The sequence below is a fragment of the Sapajus apella genome, unplaced genomic scaffold (genome assembly GCF_009761245.1).
Source record: "Sapajus apella isolate SASKATOON/1434 unplaced genomic scaffold, GSC_monkey_1.0 scaffold22, whole genome shotgun sequence".
Taxonomy (NCBI): Eukaryota; Metazoa; Chordata; class Mammalia; order Primates; family Cebidae; genus Sapajus; species Sapajus apella.
The window spans coordinates 27,558,433-27,569,886 of NW_022436962.1; the positions used below are offsets into that span (position 1 = coordinate 27,558,433).

Here is an 11,454-nt window from a genome sequence, read left to right on the forward strand (position 1 = left end):
ACTCCAGCCTGGACGACAGAGTGAACCTCCATTTCAAAAAATAAAATAAAGTGAAAAAGAAGCCCAGGGACAAATGGGCCCACATCCACTGTAGACACTGGGAGCCACATTCTCAAAATGAGTAACTGCAGGGAAGGAACGGAATTCTCCCAAGAGGGCATATCCGCCACTCTTCATACATTTCCCCTGTAACGTCTTTCAAGTTGAAAAGAAATAAGAAAGCTGTACTTGACTTTCGCTCTGGTGCTTTTTAAGATCAAACAGGAATCTTATACTCTTTCATTGCCGTCTACATTTCTTTTTTTTCTCCTGTCCTCTTTCTTTTTAAATTCAGATCATTTAACGGAAGAGGTTCATAGCTAAAAATAAATCTTCATTGTACTGAGCTGCCTATGATGTCATTTACTGTATTCTTAGGTCTCCAGAGTCAACACTCCAGGCATGTAGACACACACAGGAGAATAAAACCTCAGTTCCCAGGCAGCTTCCAGAAGCTGTGGCATTGCTGTGGCCTGAGGCCTGGACTTCCCCAGGGGATAAGTATCCAGATCGTTTGTGCCCTTTCATATCACCTTTCATTCAGCGGTCTTACCTGGATTAGTAGCCAAGCACCTACCCAAAGAGGTAAGTTTTTGAAGGAAACTGAGGCCCAACAAAATGAGGCGGCTAGACTGAGTGACTGGGGAAGTTTCCAGCCAAGTCAGATATAAAATTTGTACTGTGAAAAGCTTTTGGTAAGTACCAAAAAACAGAGAGCTATGATCACTCCATACAGTAGGTTAAACTTTCAGGGGAAATAAATTCTGTAGTGTTGGCTCAGAACGGAACATATTGGGAATGCAAGGAGAAGAACAGTACTCTCACTCAGCTTCATAACTCCAGCAAGTTTGTGGGTTGGGGTTAACCAAGTCTGGAATTCCAGAACTCAAGTTACCCAAGTGTGGCAGGCCAGGGAAATTTCTGCTGGCTGGATGGGAAATTTCAATGTCAGCATTTATTTTCATCTGCACTCAATATTGTGGCCCTATATGTAAGTAACTTGCTTCCATTCTTATGCTGATAAGGATCCTTAAATCCTGGAACAGAGGAGGGAAAAGTTTGTCTCCACTTGGGTCTAAATGTGGCCATTGGTCATGGAAAATGCTGACTGCAACCATTCTCAATCAGCTCTCAATCAGTCTGGCACTAAGAGACATTAGACACCATGGGCTGCAATGACTGCATCGTGCGTTTGTCACTTTAACGTAAGCTGCATGAGTCCCCAGCTGGCTGTGTTAAAATGCTCCATCTTCCCAATAGCCATGTGCCCCTTGAAGGCAGGAACTCTCTTATATTTCTTCTGTAGCTCTCATGGTGCACCATGTTGCTTATTCTATTTTTCCCTCCCTTTTAAAATTATTTATTTTTAGAGACGGGGTCCTGCTATGTTTCCCAGGCTAGTCTCGAACTCCTGCCCTCATGATATCCTCACACATTGGCTTCCCAAAGTGTCGGGATCACAGGCATGAGCCACCATGCCCAGCCCATGTTGGTATTCTCTCTGTCAGGACCCAACCAGGGGAGTGGAATCATGCGTAAGTATTGAAAGACACATTAGGCAATGGTGGGAGAAGCTGGGGAAGTAAGGGTGCATGACAGGGAGTTAAAGGATCAGTCACAAACCAGTCTTCCTGAACCACTGATGTGGACGGACCAATGTTTGCCAAGGAATATGGGCAGCTAGGCATGTCTAGTTGCTGAAGTGGGACTGTGAAAGTAGACTCGGTAGAAAAGCCTATGTATCTGGCCAGGCGCAGTGGCTCAAGCCTGTAATCTCGGCACTTTGGAAGGCCAAGGTGGGAGGATCATGGGGTCAGGAGTTGGAGACCAGCCTGGCCAACATGGTGAAATCCCATCTCTACTAAAAATACAAAATATTAGCCGGGCATGGTGGAGCATGCCTGTAGTCTCAGCTACTTGGGAGGCTGACACGGGAGAATTGCTTGAACCCAGGGAGTGGAGGTTGCAGTGAGCCGAGATGGTGCCATTGCACTCCAGCCTGGGTGAAAGAGCAAGATTCCTTCTCAAGAAAAAAAAAAAAATAGAAAAGTCTGTGTCTAATGGAGAGCCCGGCCACACTGATGATCTTAGGAAGAGTTGCTGGATGTGGAATGGGAAACTGAACAAGCTGGAACCCACCAGCACCCCTGCACCTGCCAACCATGCCAACCATAGTGTCAAACCACAGTGACCTTCAGAGAGTAGTGGCTGTTGCTTCACTTCCACCTTCCTAATCTTGCACAAATTTCTCTTTTGGCCAACACTCACCCAGAGGCATACAAAGAAGGGGACTTGAGAAAACCATTCTAGCTAAAGCAAGTCGGCCCAGCACAGTTTAAAATCCGTGCAGGTATGTAATAGTTGCTCAGAACTCACACAGTCAGTTTCTAGCATTGTGAGAAAAGCCCTGATCTAAAGTCAGGATATCTAGGACTTCTGGTCATAGTTCTACCTCTAAAAATGTGTCCTGGGCTAAATTCTTAACCTCTCTGCCCCTTACGTCCTTAGGGAAAGAAAATGACTCATCACCTCTTAGAGGGTGCATACAGAAGTGGGGGAGTTAAAATGTTAGCAGTGAAGCTGTCAAACAGTACACAGGGGGAATAAAAAAAGAAACTTCCATCCAAAGGTTCTAAAAGATGCTAGATTCTGTAATGTTATTTTCTCTGATTTTCCTACTGTGCATTTAAAGCATGTTTATTTACAGCTGAGTCTCCCTGCTAAAGCATGGGTTTGAAATTCTAGGCTGGGAGAAAATCTAGGCTGGGAGCGGTGGCTCCTCCTGCCTGTAATCCCAGCACTTTGGGAGGCCGAGGTGGGCGGATCACCTGAGGTCAGGAGTTAGAGCCAACATGGTGAAACCCTGTCTCTGCTAAAAAAAAAAAAAAAAAAAAAAAAAAAAAAAAAATTAGCCAGGCATGATGGCAGGTGCCTGTAATCCCAGCTACTAGGGAGGCTGAGGCGGGAGAATCATTTGAACCCAGGACGCAGAGGTTGCAGTGAGCTGAGATTGTGCCATTGCACTCTGACTCAAAAAAAAAAAAAAAAAGAAAAGACAATGAGAAATTCTAGTATTTTTTTCTGTAACTATAATCTTGGTGTGCTATGAAATTTGGAGCAAGTCATTAAACCATTTTCTGTCAACATTTGCTTATATACAGAATGGGAATAATAATACTCTAACAATAGTAATTGACCATTAGCTAAGTCCTTTAAAGAAATGAAGTCTCCAGCATTTGTCGTGTCAAGGCCCTGCAGAGCTGTATGAGCTTCGCAGCGCCGTGTTCTACCAGACCCCAGGGCCTGCCTCTGTTATCTCCAGCAGATAAGATCATGCCAGAGCACAGAAAGTCAGCACTCTGCCCATTTAACCTTAAGTCAACACTACAGGGTTTGCTTCCTTTTACCAAGTACCATCAAACAGAAAAACAACCAGTTTCCGGGTTCCAGTCTGATCTGCTGCAAAGAATAAAGAAGGGCCCACCTTACTTTATCCACTGGATAAAGGTAACGGAGAGCCGAAAAATGATGTAGGAGATGGCGCCAGGCCAGGGTTGAGGAAGTAGGACGCAACCCAGGAATTTGCTTTCTCCCTGGACCTACTGCTTTCTACAGAGGGTCAGAGAGTTCAGCCAGAAACTTCCTCCAAGACCAAAGTTATGTGTGTGCCTCCTTAAGCAGAAAAAGAGGCCAAAAATGGCAACTCACACCTATAATTCCAGTACTTTGGGAGGCCAAGGTAGGAGGATCACTTGAGGCCAGAAATTCAAGACCTGCCTGGGCAACATAGTGAGACTTTATAACTACAAAAAAATTTAAAAGAAAAATTAGCCAGATGTCTTAGTTCATTTTCATGCTGCTGATAAAGACATATCCAAGACTGGTCAATTTACAAAAAAAAAAAGAGGTTCAATTGGACTTACAGTTCCACATGGCTGGGGAAGCCTCACAATCATGGCAGAAGGCAAGGAGGAGCCAGTCACATCTTAGATGGATGGCAGCAGGCAAACAGAGAACTTGTGCAGGAAAACTCTCCCTTATAATAACCATCAGATCTCGTGAGACTTACTCACTATCATGAGAACAGCACAGGAAAGACCTGCCCCCATTATTCAATTACCTCCCACTGGGTCCCTCCCATAACACGTGGGAATTTAAGATGAGATTTGGGTGTGGACACAGCCAAACCATATCGCCAGGTGTTGTGGCATGTACCTGTAGTCTCAGCTACTCAGGAGGCTTAGGTGGGAGGATTACTTGAACCCAGGAGTTTGAGGCTGCAGGGAGCCATGATTGTGTCACTGCACTCCAGCCTGGGTAACAAAGCGAGATCCTGTCTTAAAAAAAGAAAAAAAGAGAAATGACAACCCTAACAGCTCTGAAGGACATGAACTTCACACACACACACACACACACACACACACACACACACACACACACTTCCTGAATTTCAATTTCACCCCTTAGATCTGGAGGGCTAACTTCATGGCAAACATAGGGGTTATGAAAATAACGCACTATAATATTTCCCCCCAAGATTTTCATTAACAACATGAGCCTTCCTAAGTCTCAGTACTTTAGCGTCTATCCTTAATAATTAATATCTGTGCATTAAAAGTCTCAGCTCTTTCCACCTAGCATCCATAAGCGTCAACCAGAACTTACTAACAAATATGCACATACAACATTTGAACATAAAATAATATCTCCGGCCTTCGAAGGTGACAAAGCTCAGAGTAGCAATTCTCATCCTAAGTTTCCAGCTGTTGGCCTGAGCATATTCACAAAGGTGAAGCATTGTACTGCACCATCCACGTTCTCTCCCATGTCTCTGCAGGCCGGGAGCATGCTTAAGCAAGCTGGCTGATGGTCTGAAGAGTCACACAGAGTCGAGGATAAACATATTTTGGTCTTTTTAAAACCCAGCATAAAAAATAGCAGTAAAAATATTTCACAATTAAAAATAACCATTTCTGAAGCCCTTTATTAGTTTGCCCCTTTCTTAACTGGAAGACTTTTATGTGACTTACAGCATTTAGGTCCAATGTCATGTTTGTTATGTTTATATAGTAACCAAAAGCTCTGGATAAATATTTATGTAGTTACAAAACTTTTAACGGGCCCCAAACTTGGAATAATCCAAAAGAAAACACAATGCTCCATTTGGGGCAGTTGTAAATCCCCTGTTGTCAACATAACTCGGACATTGGAAAGGAGGCAGTTAGCCTGAATGGCTCCCATATGTTTGCCGTGAGCAGGCTTTGAGGGATGGGGGTGGAAGGGAGAATGGAGGAAGGGGCTGCCATGGCTGGCCCAAATCGAGTGTCCTGACAGTCGGGTAATGTGCAGAGCGTTGTTTTGCACTTGTCAGCTGTTGCCCAGGGATGCCTGTGTGATAAATGAATAATGGGCTCCATAGGGCTCTCGTTACACTAAACAATTCAGCGCATATGGTTCTGGCCGGTTTTTTTTTTTATCCCATCCTATCTTTTGGTCACTCTGGAAGCACATTTGTTCCCCAGGCCATAAAAAAGAATATTACAACTTTTAGGAGAAAACTGAGGCCAACAATTCAGAGCATCAGTCTTTAGGGACATGACATAAAGAAATCATGTTTGGAACCTGGATGCAAGATCATCTAGAAAAGTAACCAGGATCAGTGGGGTGGAAGAGTGGGAGTAAATGGAAATGATTTGACAAAGTTTGCTCCCTTGAATACGTAAAGATCCCAAATTACTCTTTTTATTTTATTTTCTTAAGACAGAGTCTCACTGTTGCCGAGGTTAGAGTGCAGTGGCAGGATAATGGCAGCCTCAAACTCTTGGGCCCAAGAAATCTTCCTGCCTCAGCCTCTAGAATAGCTGGAACACAAGTTGATGCCACCATGCCCAGCTAATTAAAAAAATTGTTTTAGACACAGGGTCACATTAGGTTGCTGGGCCGCTGTCGAACTCCTGAGCTCAAGTGATCCTCCCATCTTGGCCTCCCAAAGCGCTGGGATTATACGTATGAACCACTGCACTTGACTGGCTCAAACCTGCTCATTTTTAACTGGTAGTCATTTAATAAATTTTATGAGAGAGAAAGAGAATGCAGAGGATGCTCCTAGGCCTGTATATTCGACAAGGTGGCTGTGGAGTCACAGCAATTTGGGGCCAGTACTCGATAAAATAGTAATAATAACTGTATCTACCTCATGAGGTTGTTGTGAGACATATACATAGCAATATAGAAGTTGCTTAGCTCAACGTCAGACACAGAGTAAGTGTAATCAATGCTAGCTAGTATTATTCTTCCTCAACTCTTCAGACACTGATTCACCACCCTCACTGCAGGGAAAGAGTTATTACTAGACATATTTAGCTGGAACGACTAGAAAAATTGAGTAGAAAATCTTTCCAAAAGGTTTTGACTTGGAGAAAGGAAGTTTATGGTGCTGTTCCCTGAAAGCCATGGCCTAGTGGAAGACAGTCTCTGCCCAGCAGGAGAGAAACCCTATCCTCATTGAGGCTAAGTTAGCAGAAGGCTGGTCTCTTAAGAGTGGAGGCTGGGCTGGGCGCGGTGCCTCAAGCCTGTAATCCCAGCACTTTGGGAGGCCGAGGCGGGTGGATCACAAGGTCAAGAGATTGAGACCATCCTGGTCAACATGGTGAAACCCCGTCTCTACTAAAAATACAAAAAATTAGCTGGGCATGGTGGTGCGTGCCTGTAATCCCAGCTACTCAGGAGGCTGAGGCAGGAGAATTGCCTGAACCCAGGAGGCGGAGGTTGCGGTGAGCCGAGATCGCGCCATTGCACTCCAGCCTGGGTAACATGAGTGAAACTCCGTCTCAAAAAAAAAAAAAAAAAGAGTGGAGGCTGGGAGGGCCTTTTGGTCTTTGGATAGTTCAAAGCATTTCTCAGAGCTTTGCTAGTGGGACAAGAAATACTCAGTAAAACCTAAAATAGCCCCTGCCAGGGCTGATGGCCAACAGCTGTGGCAATGGCAGCTGCTATGACCCACATCACTGCACCTGACCCAGGCATGGGGATCCCTGACAAGTGGTCATGAGAGTCTCGCATTTTTAATCTGTCTAGAAGCCAATGGGAGGTGAAAGGAAGCCAGATTCTGATCCCAGACAGTGGCATCCAATCAATTTGTGTACATTTCTCATCATGTTGCCTTCCTCCTTACCATGGAGTTGGAGAGAAAGGAAGAATTTCCACACTTTGGCAATATAAAAGGACTATCCTGTAATCCTGTTTTCAGGAAAGTTTCCTTCCTTTTAAAAATTCAGGTAAAGGCTGGGCATGATGGCTCACACCTGCAATCCCAGCACTTTGGGAGGCTGAGGCGGGTGGATCACAAGGGCAAGAGTCTAAGACCAGCCTGGCCAAGATGGTGAAACCCCATCTCTACTAAAAATACAAAAAAATTAACGGGGCACGATGGTGGGTGCCTATAATTCCAGCTACTCAGGAGGCTGAAGCAGAGAATTGCTTAAGCCCAGGAGGTGGAAGTTGCAGTGAGCTGGGATTGTGCCACTGCACTCCAGCCTGGGCAACAGAGCAAGATTCCCTCTCAAAAAAAAAAAAAAAAAAAAAAAATCAGATAAATTTCCCATCAGAATAGAATTCTACATCTGGGGCACTCCGAATACTGTTTTGAACGTTGAACATCATTGAGGTGGAATAATGGCGGTAATTCACATATATTAAGCATTTACAATATGCCTTGCATCCCTGCAGGTACTTTATTTAATTTAATCTTATAAAGCTTATCTCTAATACCAAGGTTACATTCGAGTGAGTGGCAAAGGTGGAATCCAACTCACCTTTTTCTTTTCTTTTCTTTTCTTTTTTTTCTTTGAGGAGGAGTCTCGCTCGGTCACCCAGGCTGGAGTGTAGTGGTGTGAGTTCGGCTCACTGCAACCTCTGCCTCCCGGGTTCAAGCGATTCTCCTGTCTCAGCCTCACGAGTAGCTGGGATTACAGGTGTGTGCCACCACGCCCAGCTAATTTTTGTATTTTTAGTGGAGATGAGGTTTCACTATGTTGGCCAGGCTGGTCTTAAACTCCTGACCTCAAGTGATCCGCCTGCCTCAGCCTCTCAGAGCACTGGGATTACAGGCGTAAGCCAGCGTGCCGGGGTTAACTCACCTTTTTCTTTATAGAAGGCTGCCTGGTTTTTGAAGGAGTCTTGAAACATTTTTTTTTTCTTCTGAAAAGTATTTTATAAAGTTTTTTATTACAAAAATAATGTATGCTTGTAATAGAAATTTTGGAAAATGCAAAATGTGTAAAGAAGTAGTAATTCTACTACTCCACATATAACTGCTGTTAATATTTTGAATTTTCCTAAGGTATTTTTCTTCACATATATTGATAATATTTCTTTTTCTCCAAATTATGATCTTGAAACTTTTAGACTTTCCAAAGATTTTCTAAACTTCTTTGAAATACCAGGAAGCCCATCTAACCCAGTGAAGTTCAAACATAGTTGGGAAAATTGACCACATGGTTTCCAAGAGGAAACTAAAATTGGCAGAATGCCCTTTTCTACCCTGAGAGGGGCTTTAAATGCCTGACCATTTGTTTTGCTGGCAGCGGAACCACTTTTCAGTGGCAACCAATGACTATTAGTGCCAACAGAAGTTCTTAAACCCCTTAGGGCATTAATCACGCTCCAGATGTTACAAAAGTTGAGTGACTAAAAATGTACATACATTGAAGTCTTCAGCTGCTGCCTCAAGGTCAGGGGGATTTCAGCTTCATTCTGTTAATTCAGAGTTAAACCAGACCCCATCAGTGAGACTTCAGCCTCCTTATAAACCACAGAGGCTTCATTTTGCGTGTATTTTAGCATTTTCTATTTTTCTTTGGCCATTCTCATAGAGTATGTGTTCCTTTAAAACATCTCCTCTTTGATGAATAGTCCTTCCTGGGGCCCTTTTATAGGCATGAGAGATTATACTCTGTTTTGATTCTATCTTTGCCCCCGAGATACCAACCAGTAGCATTCTTCCCACTTTGTCTGATCAAATGGAATTATTTTTAGAAGAAGCTGCTGTGTTTGAAAGACAGCTTCTAATCTTAAAAAAGCCCTTTACAGTGCAGACATATGGGCTTCTTGACAGTGTGTGTTTCGAATTGCAATGTTTTCTCTGCCTGGTGGACTACCTTTGAATTCACCCTTTCTGCTTGTGTGTGTCTGTAAAGATAAATGAATTGCTCTGGCACTGAATACAGTAACTGTAGCGTGCATCATTTCTGACAACTACTCCCTAAACTCCTTCCCTGGATGTTGTATGAACTGTTTTCATTGTTTCTCCACAGAGCTCGTGGTGCAGAGGGAGATGGACCTCAGGTAGCGGCAGCAGGCCGGGGACCGTGGCTTTTACACACTGCTTCACACACCCCTGTCCAGGAGTTTTACACACTCACTTAACAAACGGAAGTCACCAGCCAATTCACTGGAGCCCCGCTGGATAAATATGGAAAAAATGTGGGAGCTATGTCATGAACCACAGTGGTTTTGCGTTCTGTGTAATTTGAAGACGAGATTCTTTTGCTATGTGTCACCTCCCATATTACCACTGTCACCCAATATTTCGTAACCATCAACTCTTTGCCAGTGCCCACATGCAAAGATGGGTTTGTATTAAAAAATAAATGAGAACAGCACATTCTGATGTGGTGTAGTATATCACCATTTTCCACAAGAAGCCTCGTCGCCGGCCTTCCTCTTTGAGGAAACAAAGGGCGCATGACAGAGCCTGCTTATCCCGTTACAGCTCCTGGTGAGAAGGGTGAAGCGGTGTCAGAAATAAAAGAAAACCCTTTTTCCTTTGAAATATCTAAATGTTCAAAGACGGGAACAGCCACAGCGGGGAGAATACAGCGCTATGCAAGTTGATCTGATTTTGTGGACCATTCATTTCCAATTGAGAAGCTCACTTACTTTCAACTTGAAGCGTCAGAAAACCAGACTTACAGCAGCTTCAGCCTATAGGGGTTTATTTTTCTCATGTAACATGAACATAAGCGGACAGTCCAGGATGAGTCCTCAAAGATTCAGTTTCTTTCTGTCCCACCAACCTTACCACGTTGGATTTTCATCTTCATGCTTGCTGCCTCATGGTGGCAACATGGCTGCACCACCTCCTCTGGGATCACCACTGATTTTTAAGGTGGGAAGAAGGGGACAGGACTGAGCAGCCAGACGGCCTCCTTTCATCTGGAAAGCAAAGGTTTCCCTGAATGCTCAGCAGATTTCTGCTGTCTTCCCATTGGCCAGAACTGTGTCACATGGTCACCTTTAGTAGGCTTAGAAATGAGTTTTTCCTGGGAATATTGCTGGCCTGAACTGAATTGTGGTTCTGTTAGAAGAGGACTGGGTGCAGTTTGGTCACATATCTCACACCGCCGCTCGTCTTAAGATGCTGCTTAGAGGATGGCAGGGACTGAGCGGAGGAGGCAGAAGGAGAAGAGCGACCTCTTTGGAGACATGAGTGGCTGTCTGCAGGCTGTGTTTGTAGAGCCACGGGAATCACAAATAACTCTTGCAATAGAATAGCAGTCCCAAACTTTTTGTTCATATGTGAAAATCTCTGTAATGAATTGTTAGTTCCCTGTTACCATTATTATGAAAATCTGTTGTGTTTAATTTATTGGGAAAGTAAAAGTATGACTTTTAAAAGGGAAATCTGACCATTTTGCCCACCCACGGCTTAAAACACTTCAGGAGATGTCCGTAGCTCTTGAGATAAAATGCACCGTCCTTGGCATGGGCTTCAGAGACCTGCAGGACAGGATTTCCAGCCTCCTGGGTGTCTCTGTGCTCCAGGGCTCTCCCCATGTCCCTCCTTGTCCCCTTGCAGCCCCTGCTCATTCTTCAGCTCTAAGATGAAGGGTTCCTTAGAGAAGCATTCCCTTACCCATCAGTCTAGCTTTGGGCACCTCAGTAGGAACTCTGAGTATTCTGATCTTCTCCTTAGCATTTATTTTTAATTTTTTTTATTTTATTTTATTTTTTGAGACAGAGTTTTGCTTTTGTTGCCCAGGCTGGAGTGCAATGGTGCAATCTTGGCTGACAGGCACGCACCACCACACCTGGATAAGTTTTGTATTTTTAGTAGAGACGGGGTTTCACTGTATTGGGCAGGCTGATCTTGAACTCCTGACATCAGGTGAGCCACCCACCTTAGCCTCCATAAGTACTGGGATTACAGGTGTGGGCCATGACACCCAGTGGTATTTATTTTTATAATTAATTATAAAAATTAATTAGTTTTCAGTGACTTGTTTCAAGACTGCTTTCTCTGCTAGAATGTTAACTTTACCAAGACCCTGATGTTCTTTTTTCCTACTTAATTTGTATCACCTACTTGGGTGCCTGCTATGTAGTAAGTACTTAAAAAATATGTATTGAACAAAT

The 11,454-nt window shown here is 43.9% G+C and overlaps 1 long non-coding RNA gene across 1 annotated transcript; it reads left to right on the forward strand.

Annotated features, from left to right (window-relative positions):
- Positions 1 to 209: 209 nt before the first annotated feature.
- On the forward strand, positions 210 to 9,706 carry LOC116559022. Its single transcript, XR_004272274.1, has 2 exons — positions 210 to 624; positions 9,354 to 9,706. It is a non-coding gene; the product is annotated as an uncharacterized LOC116559022 (long non-coding RNA).
- The last annotated feature ends 1,748 nt before the right edge of the window (positions 9,707 to 11,454 follow it).